Source organism: Bos indicus, chromosome 11 (genome assembly GCF_029378745.1).
Source record: "Bos indicus isolate NIAB-ARS_2022 breed Sahiwal x Tharparkar chromosome 11, NIAB-ARS_B.indTharparkar_mat_pri_1.0, whole genome shotgun sequence".
NCBI lineage: Eukaryota > Metazoa > Chordata > Mammalia > Artiodactyla > Bovidae > Bos > Bos indicus.
The window spans coordinates 88,939,404-88,956,657 of NC_091770.1; the positions used below are offsets into that span (position 1 = coordinate 88,939,404).

The 17,254-nt window shown below is 39.0% G+C and overlaps 1 long non-coding RNA gene across 1 annotated transcript; it reads left to right on the plus strand.

Annotated features, from left to right (window-relative positions):
- The first annotated feature begins 1,477 nt into the window (after positions 1 to 1,477).
- Positions 1,478 to 16,993, plus strand: LOC139185678 (uncharacterized). Its single transcript, XR_011569167.1, has 3 exons — positions 1,478 to 1,644; positions 6,156 to 6,250; positions 16,805 to 16,993. It is a non-coding gene; the product is annotated as an uncharacterized lncRNA (long non-coding RNA).
- The last annotated feature ends 261 nt before the right edge of the window (positions 16,994 to 17,254 follow it).

The window sequence follows — 17,254 nt, forward strand, 5'->3', positions numbered from 1 at the left end:
GTTAGATCTGGGTCCAACTTGGATCAGATACCAAACTCTATGCTGCACTTAGAAAGGATGACAAATATTTCTGTGTTTCTGATCTTTTAACTTATGGTAGATCTTCTGTCATCACCAAAGGACAATTTGGTTTATTCCCTCACTGTACAGCTTTTGGAATCTCTATAATTGTCTTCTGTAATATCTGTAGATCCATGGGGAAAAGAAAATCATGTGTGAGGGATAAAGCTATTCAGAGCCTGTCTACTATGTAAAGAGGCAGCATGGGGTAAATAGCTTTGTGACCAATGGCTAAGCTCTGTCATTTGCCTTTTTCTCTTCTTTACAAGGTGAGACTACATTAGGCTAGTATTTATTTAAACACTGTATTTCAGACATATTACAAAACTGTTCAGTGGAAATTGCATAGGGAAAATGAAAGAAAAAAAATAACATCATGCATGTCTTTATCAGTATTTGTCCAATGTAGCTCAGTCCTCTGGACCAGTTAATGATCACCTTGGAAACTCGGTTACTTCATCTATTGATTGAGAGTAACAGTAAGCACCTCACAAAATGCCATGTAGTTAAATGTGAAGACATATACAAAGCACTTGACACAGTGCTTACCATGTGAAAATCTCAGTAACTGCTAGTTCTCTTTCCACTTTTAAATAGACAGATAGATGGTCTAGATAACTTCTCATCCATGATGGTAAATAGAGTTCTGAGACCAGCAGCACAATGGTCTGAACATGAACTCTGCTAAGCTTTACATGTGAATTCACTGGGTGGTTGTCTCATATGCATGGGGAAAACCTCGGTCTTCAGTCATTCTGAGAAGTTAACATCTGGATATTCATAGTCACAAAATGTTACTTCCAACAAAATGTCAAAAGCTACACAAATGTAAGGATGAGAATTATAAATTGGTCTTTGGTCTTTCTGAACATAGCTAAGCACCTGAGATAAAATTAGAGGCATATGGAGACATCTTTTATTTTTAATTCTAATGTATTTATTTATTTGGCTGCATTGGGTATTAATTGCAGCATATGGAATCTGTAGTTGCCACACGTGACCTCTTAGTTGCAGCATGTGGAATCTAGTTCCCCGACCAGGGATTGAACCCAGACCTCCTGCATTAGAAATGTGGAGTCTTAGCCATGGGACCCCCAGGGAAGTTCTTGGAGGCCTCTTTTATTTGGCATGAAATCCCTTTCTCATTTTCATTGTTTTCCAACTCCATGGGTTACAGATGGAAGTCCCCCCTACTGAGAAATGTGGCAGGTCCTTCTGGTAGGCTTCCAAAGGGGGCATTCATTCTCATCACTCCATATACACTAAAGCCCACTGCTTTCACCACATCATTAGGAACTCCACAGCAAGGGAGGCAAACAAACAGGAAGCAGTCGCATCATAATAGAACATTCTCTGTTTGCCTCAAATTGGCCTGCTCATCCCGCCCCAGTCTTATCAGCTAGTGGACAGGGTTCTCTTCAGAGCTAACAGGCAAAATATGTCTCTCTAAACCCCCTGGGAGGGGAGACAAGGGAGAGGAACCAGGGGAATATGGGACTGTTTAAGCAAATGACAGCCCGCATCTGCACATCCAATGTAATCCAAGCACAGATGTCTATTCCCAAGGAACCATGACTCTGCCAGGTAAAATCTCACCACTGTCTGTAAGTGATCACTCTATCTAATTTTCATACTGAAAACAAGTTTTCACCTTGAACAGTATATAATCATATGGTGGAAGGCAACAAGTCCCATTCTTCAGGCACCAAGCATCACTGCACCATGAGTGGGAGCTTGAGTTGACAGAATGGCTGCCTGTTTATTCCTGACTTCAAATGAGTCCTCATATTACATTCTTCCAGGAAGCTCCAACTCAAGCCCAATGGTCCAGCCGTCACTGCCTGCAACTTGTATCCTGGACTCTTCCATCCTGAGAATTATAAAATAGAGAACTAAGAGTCTCTAGAAGAGATATGAATGACCTGAGTGTTTAAACTTTACCCTTAAAAGGCCATGAATGATAAAATGGAAGCTGAATGGGTGGACCCAAAAAGAAAAGAAACAGAAATGCATATAAAGATAAGAAGGGAAGAGATGAAATTATCATTATTTGGAGATCACATGAAATTAAAAGACGCTTGCTCCTTGGAAGAAAAGCTATGACCAATCTAGACAGCATATTAAAAAGCAGAGACATTACTTTGCTGACAAAAGTTCATCTAGTCAAAGCTATGGTTTTTTCAGTAATCACGTATGGATGTGAGAGTTGGACTATAAAGAAAGCTGAGCACTGAAGAATTGACGCTTTTGAACTGTGGTTCTGGAGAAGACTCTCGAGAGTCCCTTGGACTTCAAGGAGATCCAACCAGCCCATCCTGAAGGAAATCAGTCCCACAAATTCATTTGAAGGACTGATGCTGAACTTGAAACTCCAATGCTTTGGTCACCTCATGCGATGAACTGACTCATTGGAAAAGACCGTGATGTTGGGAAAGATTGAAGACAGGAGGAGAAGGGGATGTCAGAGGATGAGATGGTTGGATGACATCACCGACTCAATGGACATGAGTTTGAGAAAACTCTGGGAATTTGTGATGGACAGGGAGGCCTGGCGTGCTGCAGTCCGTGGAGTCACAAAGAGTAGGACAGGACTGAGCGACTGAACTGACTGGAGATCACATGATCGTTTCAATAGAAATCCTAAGAGAGATAAATCCCAATGGTTCATTAATTCATGAGTCATTACTACTGTTAAGAAATTCAGCCAGATGGCCAGAGAGATAATCAATAAGCAAAACACAGCAGTGCTTTCCACATCAACTAGAAATATATACCCAGAAAACATTTTACAAAGCCATAGAGATACAATTTATAATTGCATATGTCTGAGTTCCTTCACAGTTCACCTGAAACTAACACAACATTGTTAATCAGCTATATCCCAATACAAAATGTTTTTGGTGTTAAAAAAATACATAAAATTCAACATTTATAACTGTGACAAAAAATAAGGTTCAAGGACAACTGAAAGAATGTACAAAATCATTATCAAGAAAAACTAACTACATAGATGAGAGACAGAGACAGACAGACAGACAGACAGACATGCGCAAGAGTCCTCTGATTGGGTGAGTGAGTTGTCACAATGTGAATTTGCCATCCTGGTGTTTTCTGGCCTCCATGCTTCTGAGGAGAAATCATCTATTCATACTATTGGGGGTTATATGTATGTGATGAATTCTCTAAATACAGGTCTTTGAAGGCACCCCACTCTCAGTCTGCCTCCTCTGGTGGTTGCCAAGCTACTGATTTCCATTGTGATTGCAGAGCATTGGTTTTCAAGATTCCCATGGAGCTGGCGAAAGGAGAGAGGCAGTAGGGCAGTGCATAATCCAACTTGCTTTTCTTACTGAGACACAGTCGATTTTCTTGAATAAATGCTTCCATAGATTGCTTCCAGCCTCTGGCTAATTTCTAGAGTTCTGAAAAGGTTGAATCTAACCATTTTTCCCCCCAGCATTTTTATTTCTTTCATGGAGGAAAGAATTTCCAAAGGTCATCACTCATCCTTTTTGTTGTGGTCAATCTTAGATGAGTTAATTTTAAAACTATCTTATTTATATCAGTGCAATGTAATTTTAATTAAATTCTCAGTAGCAGGTTTTTTTTTTGTTTGTTTGTTTTTGTTTGTTTGTTTGTCAAAGTTGGCAAATTGATTAAACAATGTTTTCAGTAGTTAAGAAATGTTAGAGAAAAAGAGAGGGGATGGAGGCAAACTCTACCAGATAATATGTTTCAAAACAATCATAACGAAAACAGTTTTTTTGAATACAACTTGACAAATAGGGACAAAGAATAGATCCAATAATCTGCAAATGTGCTGTATGCTAGAGATGACCACCCAAATCCATGGTGAAAGGAGAGATGTTTAGAAATGAAAAATCTGAGTCACTACATTTGAAGATCAAAGTTGGATTGCTAACTCACAGCACTTCAAAAATGGACCACTTTCATTTTTGAAGTGGAACTGATTTAAAACATTTTATTTCTAGAATCAGAAAATAAACCCCAAATGTAATAAAGACCTAAATGTGAAAGGTAGAGATAGAAAACACACAAAAATTGAGAAGAAAAAAAAAAAAAAAACATCATTGTGACCTTGAGACTAAGGAGATTCTCCATAGAATTTCAAAGCCACAAAACATAAAAGGAAAATTGAATAGACAGGACTACATCAGCATATAAATTTGTATTTAACCAGGAACACTGGAGACACACTTGTAAGAAGGCACCAAATACAAGATATTTATAAAATATTAAATTTGCTAAATAGTCACATCTAGACAACATAGGAATTCTTACAAATCAGCAAGGAAAGAAAAATCCATCAGAAAAATGACCAAAGCATAAAGGACATTAATAGTCAATTTGCAGGCCTGGAAGTACTAATATAAGCAATTATAAAAATAGACAAAAGAATGCCAAATACAGTAGCAATAAAAAGAATGTTGATTTTAAAAAGCAATTACTCAGTCCTAATAAAGAATAATGCCTCTTAAACAACATGGATAAGCCTAGAGATTGTCATTCATATATGGAATCTAAAAAAAAAAAAAAGAAGTACAAATGACTGTATTTACAAAAAAGGAGTAACAGATGAAGAAAATAAACTCATGGTTACCCAGGGGGTAAGGAGGGGTGGGGGGAGGATAAATTAGAAAATTTGGATTGACATACACACACTGCTGCTGCTGCTGCTAAGTCACTTCAGTCGTGTCCGACTCTGTGCGACCCAATAGACGGCAGCCCACCAGTTCCGCCGTCCTTGGGATTCTCCAGGCAAGAACACTGGAGTGGGTTGCCATTTCCTTCTCCAATGCATGAAAGTGAAAAGTGAAAGTGAAGTTGCTCAGTCGTGTCTGACTCTTAGCGACCCTATGGACTGCAGCCTACCAGGCTCCTCCGTCCATGGGATTTTCCAGGCAAAAGTACTGGAGTGGGGTGCTATTGCCTTCTCCGATACACACACTACTATATATAAAATACAGGCTTCCCTGGTGGCTAAGATAGTAAAGAATCTGACTGCAACGCAGGAGACTTGGGTTTGATTCCTGGGTTGGAAAAATCCCCTGGAGACGGGAACAGCTACCCACTCCAGTATTTTTGCCTGGAGAATCCCAAGGACAGAGGAGCCTGGAGGGCTACAGTCCATAAGGTTGCAAAGAGTCAAACATGACTGAAGCGACTGAGCACGCTCATATGTATATGCATAATTTTGCTGCACACCTGAAATTAATGCAACATTATAAATCAACTACAGTCCAATAAATTAAAAAGAAAAACAAAGGGGATAATTCATTTTATTTTTGCATATGGTAGCATATTAGGGCATATTTGTAATAAACTTCACTACTCACTAATCTGAATTATAGAAAGATCTGAAAAAACTTAGAGATTGAATTAAGAAAAAGCTTTGAGTTTATATTTAACATGATCATAAGTATCAATTTGGCAAAGGCAACCCCAGGTTTGCCTGTTATCTCAGAGTTATTATTACTAGCTCCCCTTTTAAATCTCAAGGTGTCCTGGTTTGGAAAATAAATTATATGGTCACTCTACTTATTATACAATACCATTAATTAAATTAAATGTAACAATCTCAGAATGTATTTGTCAAGAAATATATCGGTTTTATAAATGTGGCATCTAAAGACAAAGAAAAAAATAAGTATGTTAGGGGGTATTGAGGAGGTGGAGGAAGTGGCATGAAATAGTTAATAATAATGTAAGGATTCTGGAGCTTGGAGCTGAAGTTAGAAGTCAGGAATTTTTCATGGCCTCTTTCTTTCCACCATCAACGATTAGTTCCCAAATTATGTAAGGGCCATCCATACTTCTTTGTATAAAACTGAGAAAGGTGAGACTTAGGGATACATTATGGCATCCTTTTCAGAGTAATGAAATGGATCCCTTTTTTTTTTAGTGTATGAAGCATGTATTCAGGACTCAAACATATCTCAGACATTAATAAGAAGTCTCAGCTGTATAAAACAAAGTTAAAAGTTTTAAATTCTAGAATTCTCCTTTTACACTAAACAAATAAGGAAAACAGTTTGATTGGGTTCTATGGTGATCAGATCCTATCTCCTTCTTAGGTTCACAAAGTTGGATTAAGAGCTGGCCCATGCACCGACCCTGAGTGCCCTGTCTCAATGCATCGAACCTGGACTGGAGATCTATTTCACATATGGTAATATACATGTTTCAATGTGATTCTTTCAAATCATCCAACCCTCGCCTTCTCCCACAGAGTCCAAAAGCCTGTTCTTTACATCTGTGTCTCTTTTGCTGTTTTGCAACCCTGAGGGATGGGATGGGGAGAGAGGTGGGAGAGGGGGTTCAGGATGGGGGACACATTTATACCCATGGCTGATTCATGTGTATATATGGCAAAAAGCACTACAATATTGTAAAGTAATTAGCCTCCAATTAAAATAGATAAATTAATTTACAAAAAAAAGCTCAATATTCAGAAAACTAAGATCATGGCATCCGGTCCCATCACCTCATGACAAATAAATGGGGAAACAGTGGAAACAGTGGCAGACTTTATTTTGAGGGGCTCCAAAATCACTGCAGATGGTGACTGCAGGCATGAAATTAAAAGATGCTTACTCCTTGGAAGGAAAGTTATGACTAACCTAGATAGCGTATTAAAAAGCAGAGACATTATTTTGCCAACCAAGGTCCATCTAGTCAAGGCTATGGTTTTTCCAGTAGTCATGTATGGATGTAACAGTTGGACTGTAAAGAAAGCTGACTGCCGAAGAATTGATGCTTTGAACTGTGGTGTTGAAGGAGACTCTTGAGAGTCCCTTGGACTGCAAGGAGATCCAATCAGTCTTTCCTAAAGGAGATCAGTCCTGGGTGTTTATTGGAAGGACTGCTGTTGAAGCTGAAACTCCAATCTTTTAGCCACCTGATACAAAGAACTGACTCATTTGAAAGGACCCTGATGCTGGGAAAGATTGAAGGCAGGAGGAGAAGGGGATGACAAAGGATGAGATGGTTAGATGGCATCACCGACTCAATGGACATGAGTTTGGGTAAACTCTGGGAGTTGGTGATGGACAGGGAGGCCTGGAGAGCTGCAGTCCATGGGGTTGCAGAGTCGGGCATGACTGAGCAACTGAACTGAACTGAACTGAATCTCTGTTTGGATAAAATATATATGTCCTTTTCCAGTTTGAGCCAAAGATGAAAAACCAATTGTTTAATAGTATATTTATTGCTGTTTTATTTTATTTTTTAAATTTTATTTTATTTTTAAACTTTACAATATTGTATTAGTTTTGCCAAATATCAAAATGAATCTGCCACAGGTAAACCTGTGTTCCCCATCCTGAACCCTCCTCCCTCCTCCCTCCCCATACCCTCCTTCTGGGTCGTCCCAGTGCACCAGCCCCAAGCATCCAGTATCGTGCATAGAACCTGGACTGGCGACTCGTTTCATACATGATATTATACATGTTTCAATGCCATTCTCCCAAATCTCCCCACCCTCTCCCTCTCCCACAGAGTCCATAAGACTGATCTATACATCAGTGTCTCTTTTGCTGTCTCGTACACAGGGTTATTGTTACCATCTTTCTAAATTCCAGATATATGCGTTAGTATACTGTATTGGTGTTTTTCTTTCTGGCTTACTTCACTCTGTATAATAGGTTCCAGTTTCATCCATCTCATTAGAACTGATTCAAATGTATTCTTTTTAATGGCTGAGTAATACTCCATTGTGTGTATGTACCCCAGCTTTCTTATCCATTCATCTGCTGATGGGCGTCTAGATGGCTTCCATGTCCTGGGTATTATAAACAGTGCTGCGATGAATATTGGGGTACACGTGTCTCTTTCTGTTCTGGTTTCCTCAGTGTGTATGCCCAGCAGTGGGATTGCTGGATCATAAGGCAGTTCTATTTCCAGTTTTTTAAGGAATCTCCACACTGTTCTCCATAGTGGCTGTACTAGTTTGCATTCCCACCAACAGTGTAAGAGGGTTCCCTTTTCTCCACACCCTCTCCAGCATTTATTGCTTGTAGACTTATGGATCGCAGCCATTCTGACTGGCGTGAAATGGTACCTCATAGTGGTTTTGATTTGCATTTCTCTGATAATGAGTGATGTTGAGCATCTTTTCATGTGTTTGTTAGCCATCTGTATGTCTTCTTTGGAGAAATGTCTGTTTAGTTCTTTGGCCCATTTTTTGATTGGGTCATTTATTTTTCTGGAGTTGAGCTGTAGGAGTTGCTTGTATATTTTTGAGATTAGTTGTTTGTCACTTGCTTCATTTGCTATTATTTTCTCCCATTCTGAAGGCTGCCTTTTCACCTTGCTAATAGTTTCCTTTGTTGTGCAGAAGCTTTTAAGTTTAATTAGGTCCCATTTGTTTATTCTTGCTTTTATTTCCAATATTCTGGGAGGTGGGTCATAGAGGATCCTGCTGTGATGTATGTCGGAGAGTGTTTTGCCTATGTTCTCCTCTAGGAGTTGTACAGTTTCTGGTCTTACATTGAGATCTTTAATCCATCTTGAGTTTATTTTTGTGTATGGTGTTAGAAAGTGTTCTAGTTTCATTCTTTTACAAGTGGTTAACCGGTTTTCCCAGCACCACTTGTTAAAGAGATTGTCTTTAATCCATTGTATATTCTTGCTTTGCTGTTTTAAAACAAACGTATTTGTTGTAATTTTTTTTTAATACTTAAAAGTATAAATTTCTTTTTAGTCTTCTCAGAGATAAATACCTGAACATATTAAGGTATTTCCTTCAAGTTTTGGTATGTAGGTATACATATATATGTTTATGTAGATGTGCATGTGTGTGTGTGTGTTGGGTAAAAATCACCCATATATATATACACACACACACACAAAATGGGATTAATGCTCTTAATATGTTTTATCTTAAATATGTCACTAAAAACATTCCCAGGGATCAAACCCAGGTCTCCTGCATTGCAGGCAGATTCTTTACCATCTTAGCCACCAGGGAAGCCCAAGAATACTGGAGTGGGTATCCTATTCCTTCTTCAGGGGATCTTCTTAACCTAGGAATTGAACCACTGTCTCCTGCATTGTAGGCAGATTCTTTATAAGCTGAGCTACCAGGGAAGCCTTTAATTTTTTTTTTTAAAGTCTTCTCAGAGATAAAGACCTGGATATATCTAGGTATTTCCTTCAAGTTTTGATATGTAGGTATACATATATATGGTTGTGGGTGTGCATGTGTGTGTGTATGTTGGGTAAAAATCACACACACACACACACACATATATAATAAAATAGGACTGATGCTGTCAAAAAAAAAAAAAAAAAAAGAGCTGGCCCATGGAGACTCATGCTGCCTTGGGACCTTGGCCAATTTTTCAAGAGTTGCAACAGTTGGAATAAAAGCTTCCGAGGTGAGTCATAGATGATCTTGCTGTGATTTATGTCAGAGAGTGTTCCGCTTATGTTTTCCTCCAAGAGTTTTGTAGTTTCTGGTCTTACATTTAGGTTTTTAATCCATTTTAAGTTTTCTGTTTGTTTGTTTGCTTATTTGCATGATGTTAGCAAGTAGTCTAATCTTATCCTTTTACACATAGTTGACCAGTTTTCCCAGTACCACCTGTTGAAGAGACTGTCTTTTCTTCATTGTATATTTTTGCCTCTGTCAAAGATAAGTTGCCCACAGGTCTGTGGATTTATCTCTGTGCTTTCTATTTTGTCCCACAAGAACATATTTCAGTTTTTGTGCCTATACTGTCTTGAGAAGGCGATGGCATCCCACTCCAGTACTCTTGCCTGGAAAATCCCATGGATGGAGGAGCCTGGTGGGCTGCAGTCCATGGGGCCGCGAAGAGTCGAACATGACTGAGCAACTTCACTTTCAGTTTTCACTTTCATGCATTGGAGAAGGAAATGGCAACCCACTCCAGTGTTCTTGCCTGGAGAATCCCAGGGATGGTGGAGCCTGGTGGGCTGCTGTCTATGGGGCCACACAGAGTTGGACACAACTGAAGCAACTTAGCAACAGCAACAGCAGCATACTGTCTTGATGAGTGTAGCTTTGCAGTATAGTCTGAAGTCATTGATTCCTCCAGTTCCAGAAATAAAAACAAAAATAAAGAAATGGGATCTAATTAAACTTAAAAGCTTTTGCACAACAAAGGAAACTATAAGCAAGTTGAAAAGACAGCCCTCAGAATGGGAGAAATTAATAGCAAATTAAACAACTGACAAAGAATTACTCTCCAAAATATACAAGTTTCTCTGCAGCTCAACACCAGAAAAGCAAACAGCCCAATAAACAAGTGGGCAGAAAACCTGGACAGACATTTCTCCAAAGAAGACACACAAATAGCTAAAAAACACATGACAAATGCTCAACATTGCTCATTATTAGACAAATGCAAATCAAAACTACCATGAGGTATTATCTCACACCAATCAGAATGGTCATCATTAAGAAGTCTACAAACTATAAATGCTGGAGAGAGTGTGGAGAAAAGGGAACTCTCTTACACTGTTGGTGGGAATGCAAATTGAATGAGCCACTATGGAAAACAGTATGGAGAATCCTTAAAAAAAAACTAGGAATAAAGCTATCATATGACCCAGAAATGCCACTGTTGAGCATATACTCACAGGAAACAAGAATTGAAAAAGACACATGCACCCCAGTGTTCGCTGCAGCACTATTTACAATAGCTAGGACATGGAAGCAACCTAGATGCCCATCAACAGATGAATGGATAAGGAAGTTGTGGTATATACACACAATGGACTATTACTCAACTCTAAAAAGGAACACATTTGAGTCACTTCTAATGAGATGGATGAACCTAGAGCTTATTATACAGAGTGAGAGAAGTCAGAAAGAGAAAGATTAATATTGTATATTAACACATATATATGAAATCTAGAAAGATAATACTGATGATCCTACATGCAGGTCATCAAAGGAGACACAGACATAAAGAACAGACTTTTGGACACAGTTGGGGAAAGAGAGGGTGGGATGATTTGAGAGAATAGCATTGAAACACATACATTGCCATATGTAAAATAGATAGCCAGCGGGAGTCCAGTGTATGATGCAGGGAACCCAAAGCCAAGGCTCTGTGACAACCTACAGGGGTAAAAGGAGGAGAGAGGTGGAAAGGGGGAATTCAGGAGGGAGGGGACACATTTTACCTAATGTCAATTCATGTTGACATGTGGCAAAAACCATCACAATATTGTAAAGTAACTATCCTCTAATTTAAACAAACGAACAAAAAAGAGTGATCGGCTTCAACAACAACAAAATGACTTTCTCTGGGTGGATCATCTGCCACATGGAGGGTGCTCAGTGTGTCTAGAGGAACTGATGAATAATGAGTTATTATTCTTTTTAAGTTTTATTGAAGTTGACTTATAATGTTATGTTAATTTCTGCTATACAACAAAGTGATTGAGTTATACATATGTGTGTGTATATATATATTTATATAATTTTTTGTATTCTTTTCCATCATGGTTTATCATAGCATATTAAATGTAGTTCCCTATGGTATATGGTAGGACCTTGTTGTTTATCAACCCTACGAGTCATAATTTAAAAACTCTCATCAAAGGCAGCCTACAATTTTTGAAAATATTTGAATGCTAACTATGACTTAACTTACCATTTGCTCAAAAATGATAAGCCACTAAATAATAAGTAGCAAAATGATAAGTAAAATCTCACTCTTACAAATAAAATAAATTTTATTCTTATTAATGTCAAATTTCTATCTTTTGATTAGCAAATGGTTCTTCACAACTTGCATCAATTGAAATTAATGCAGCCTCCACACATATGGAGTTTTGATCACACGTTATCCTTCTAATAATCCTGAGATGTTCTGTGCTAAACAACCTTCCGAGGTTCTGTCAGCCCTAATATCTCATTGTACTATGAAACCAAAGGAAGTGTATGGTGTTCCTGGCATTTATTAATACAGGCCTGCTTTTGAAATGGGTTAACATTAATTAGTTTCATATGTGTGTTTTGTCTTTTATAATTTGAATAGTGTGTGGATTTAAAACCATAAATCTCATTTCCTAAATTACTTTCTCTATGTATTTTTCTTCCTGGATTTTGAACATCCCTAGGGATGGTTATCATACAGTATCCACATGGCCTAATGGAAGTCAGAACAATCCTATGTGAGATGGAACTAGACTAGTCCCTCTGCTCCTCTAAGTGACCCCTTGAAGCTGTTTAGAGAAGATGAAGGAATAATTTTAATTAACCAAAGAGCAGTTGCAAAGGTGCATTTCCCGCTGCCTGCCAGAAACTGTCATAAACTTTGCCAGGATTTATTTCATGCAAACGAGACTGAATAAAAGTGACCATTATCATTGTCCTTGTCTTGTTTATGATCATCAGTGTTTTCACAGAGAAGCCACTGAGCCTGCTCAGTCCATATTATCCCAGCTTCTCCTCAGCTGTGGGAGTTCAGTCTCTAAGTATTTGGAGGAGAAGCCACAGGAGCTTTCACTGACCTGTCTGCGCTACTGACCAGCAGCCTGGTGTTTGAACCAGCTGGTGGGAGACCTGAAGGAAACTGAAGGAGGACTGCTAAGGGTGTATACGTGTTAACTACTTTTGGGAGCAAATGTGATCTATGCTGCTACTGCTAAGTCACTTCAGTCATGTCCGACTCTGTGTGACCCCATAGACATCAGTCCATGAGGCACCCCCATCCCTGGGATTCTCCAGGGAAGAACACTGGAGTGGGTTGCCATTTCCTTCTCCAATGCAGGAAAGTGAAAAGTGAGAGTGAAGTTGCTCAGTCATGTCCGACTCTTAGCGACCCCATGGACTGCAGCCCACCAGGCTCCTTCGTCCATGGGATTTTCCAGGCAAGAGTACTGGAATGTGATCTATAACAAGACATTAATAAGTAGCAGACACTCAAAAATTTGACCCTCACTTGTATTCCTAATAATTGTTATAAATAAGAATCATGAAAAACTTAACAAGTTTAAGAATAGTGTTAAAGACTTGTCCAGCAGATCTCATCCTTTCATATTTGCAGCCTCAGTTACCTATTTCTGATGGATAAAGAACCAGTAGTGATTAGGGACATCATGAGTATTTGCTAAGCCTCCTCTAGGTGCCAAGGGCTTTAAAAGGCATTGGTGGCACAAACCAAGAGAGGCAGTCTGCCCTTAACTGCTTGGATTTAATGTGAATGCAACCCTGAGAACTCACCGCTTCAGCAGCAGTGGTTTTCAGGTCTCACCATGCTGCCCTCCTGAGATATGACTCAGCCCAGAATAAATACATGTGCAGCTCTGAAGGGTTTTACTGTCTGAAATGCTCTTCATTGTTTTCACTGTGGCCCAAATGCCCAAAAGTGAATGTAAAAGTTTAACTTGTCCTTTTATTAGATACAGGCTTGCCTTTCCAGGCAAAGAGTACAGCCTAGCAGCTAGTACAAGATACGGGAGAATACCAAACAAGGAAATTTTGTGATTTGCAACAACATGGATGGATCTGGAGGGTATTGTGCTCAGTGAAATAAGTCAGACGAGAAAGACAAACATATGGTTTCATTCATATGTGAAATCTAAATATAAAGCAAACAAATATAATGAAATAGGAACAGACTCACAGATACAGAGAATGCATTAGTGGTATCCAGAGAACAGAGGTGTGTGGGGAGGACAAAAGAGGGAAAGGGGATTAAGAGGTACAAACAGCTAGCTATAAAATAGATAAGTTAAGGATGTAATATATACAGCATAGGATATAATAGCAGCCAATATTTTATAATTATTTTATAGCACATAGCCTATAAAAATATCAGATCACTATGTTGCACACCTGAGACTAATATAATATTGTAAGTCAGCTACAATTAAAAAAAAAAAAAGCGTAGAACTACAATAGACAATGAGGTCTCCAGAACTGTGGTTGTATTAATAGCCATGAAAGCTATGAACTCAAAAAGATCCACATGCCTTCTACTGATACATGTTTGGTGATCTTACTCAAATTCCAGTGGTTGTCCAGCTGTACCTTCTTGGTTGTGAACTCGTCTCCCCAACTTGGCGTGATGCTGTTCTCTGTGTTTCAGGGGGTTCTGTCCCTAATGTTTGACTGTGGAGGGACAATCCCTCTTGTTGCTCCAGAGATTGGTCCACTTACTTTTATGTTTTAGAAATGAAAGAACAGACCTCAGGGCCAGCAAATCTAGACTTGAACCATTATCTCCTTCACACCAGATGTGTGGCTTTAGGTGAGATTTTCATCTTCTTGCAGACATTCAGCTTTAGCATTCTCATCTTTAAAAGCGAAAATGAAAGAATGCATAGCAGTCCATCCAGGGGCCTCTAGGTTCCCAGGTCAGTGTATGTCAGGGCTTCCCTTCTGGGGCTTCTGTCCTTCAGCTGCCATTTCCTTGGCCAAGATGGGCTTTGCTAAGACAGGCCAGGCCAGGACTGAAGGGGCCTCAGAGGAGGTGATCCAATTCAAAATTCTATTTGTAGGTTATCTAGTGGAGAAACAAGCAACAGAGGAATTAAGGAGACAAGATGTGCAATTAATTAAGTGTATTAATTCTTGCTTCTAATTAAGATCAATGAAAATAGGGAATTTGACAGGTGTTTGGCCAGAGAGAGCATTGTTGTTGGTTGTTGTTCAGTTGCTGAGTTGTATCCGACTCTTTGAGACACCATGGACTGCAGCACACTAGGCTTTCCTGTCCTTCACTCTCTCCTGGGGCTTGCTCAAACTCATGTCCATTAAGTTGGTGATGCCATCTAACCATTTCATTCTCTGTGACCCCTGTTAAACAATTTTCAATCTTTTGGGAAAGAGCAGGGGAAGTTCCCAGAAAGCATTCACAGGATAGTTCCTGAATATTCTTCTTCTGCGATATGATGCTTTCAATGCTTTTTAGAGTTTTCCTTCCTTTTCTTCCCCAGAACCAGTGGACATCTATTCCACTCTACACAGGTAGATCAAACCTTTTCATAAAGTATCATAACATTTGTCAAATTATCTGATTAATGTTCCACATCATAACTGAACAAAAATTAAACTGGCCAAAGCACTTGAGCTATCAAATTTGATGATTCCTAAATATTGAAATTCTTTATCAACTACCTCTGTGATGTAAACCTCATCCCAGAGGGATATTCCTTCTTCCTTGTTCACTGACTTATTTTCAGTGCTTAGAACAGTGCTAGTATAAAGTATGCATTCAGCAAACATTTGTCAAATGAATGAACCAAAGAGTGAATGAATTTCTTTTGAAAAGGATTATTCAGGAGGTCAGTGTGCTGATGGCATGAAACTGTAATTTTCAGCATGTCCAGATGCGCTTTCCATTTTGACACCATCTGTCAGAGCTCACAGTGAGGTGATGGCAAGGGCTCTTTTCAGTTAACTGGGATCAAGCAGGTCAAGTTTATAGTTTATGTTTGACAGTTGATATTTGTATCAGTTTCTTTGAGCTGCTGCAACAAATTACCAGAGACTAGATGGCTTAAAACAATAAACACTTATTGTCTCACAGTTTTGGAAGCCAAATGACTCAAATCAAAGCTTGTGCACATGCCACTCCAGTCTCTGCTTCTGTCCTCATGTGGTCTCTCACCGTGTCTGTACATCTTCTCTCTTCTTCTAAGGATACCAACCACACTGGATTTAGGGTCCAACCTACTGTAGTATGACCTCGTCTTAACTGGCTGCATCTGCAAAGACATTTATTTCTGAACAAGTTCACATTCACACATGCCAGGGGTTACAGGTTGAACATCTCTTTTCAGAGAACAATTCAACCCACAGAAACGTTCTCATAGGACTGATTATACATAGGAACTGTACTCTTGGGGTATATCTTCAAGAAAACCAAATGTCTGTTGATCTTTCCAAATACTTCCCCAACTGTCTCTTGCATTTCACCTCACGCATTTTCCCAAGGTCAAATATAACACATAAAATATCTCCACTCTCCTGAAACATGACACATACCAGGATATTTTTTGAGAGTAGTTTAGATGTGAAAGGGACATAAAACCTTAAAGAATGGTTAAAGTACAAGAGTGAGAACAGATTGAGAAAGGGCACCTTAATGTAGAACAAAAGGATTTACTGAAAGAAAGTTGAGGGCAAAATTTCAACAATTTTTCCTCCATTGAGCTGTGTCTCTGATGATAACACATCTGTCATTTTCTTTGAATTTTATTGTATTCCTTAGTTAAAGGAAAATTATATATATAATTTCAGCTTCTCATTCCAGATCATTATTATTTGTCATGTGCTGCATTAGTTACTAGAAGGGCAAATAATATATCAATGACTAAGTTTGATCTAAAGAGAACTAAAGTGTACTCATGATGTAAACTTAAAAGTACCAAAAATGACATCCTTATATTATTTTGACATTAAGGCATTTATTCAAGTAATTATAGTAAATTTGGTGAAGCAAATTCATCTGTGATCTCTCACTCTAAGACATGTAGCTTCTACTTCTTCAACCCTGTACTTTTCTGTGCACATTCTTTTGTAACATTTGGCACAATGTTTAGTAAATATGATCACTCATTAGCTCCTTCCACTAGTCTTCAAGTCCTTGGCACATGATCATTTCTCCATAATAATTAGTGGAATGAGTAACTGACAGATATTATTTGCTACAAAATGGTAGCAAGTAAAAAATGAAAAACATTGATCATGTACTTTGATATTTGAAGGATAGCCTCAACTATTTGTATCTGTCTTCAACAGGGAATGATTCTTGGAGGAGGTGGAACTTGACTAGGACTCAAAGGATGGAGGAGAGTAAATGAGAGGAAAGCACGTTCCAGGAGCCATGCCATACGAGGGTAACAGATAGCTGACGCATGCCCTCGCCCCTAGTCCACTGAAATGTCTCAGGGTGATATAGCCCAACAAATGACTGGCTCATTCAGACTTTGTGTTTAACCTAGTCTCCTTTTACTTAGTAAAAGCAACAATGGTCTATGGACATCAAATTGACTATAGCCTAAGGTCATTTGGGTAGGTCCCCAGGAGAGGGTAGATCCCCTGGAGAAGGAAATGGCAATCCACTCCAGCATTCTTGCCAAGGAGAACTCCATGGATAGAGGAGCCTGGTGGGCTACAGTCTGCGGGGTCGCAAAGAGCTGGACATGGCTGAGCGACTAACACAGCACAACACACTAAGGTCATTCAGGT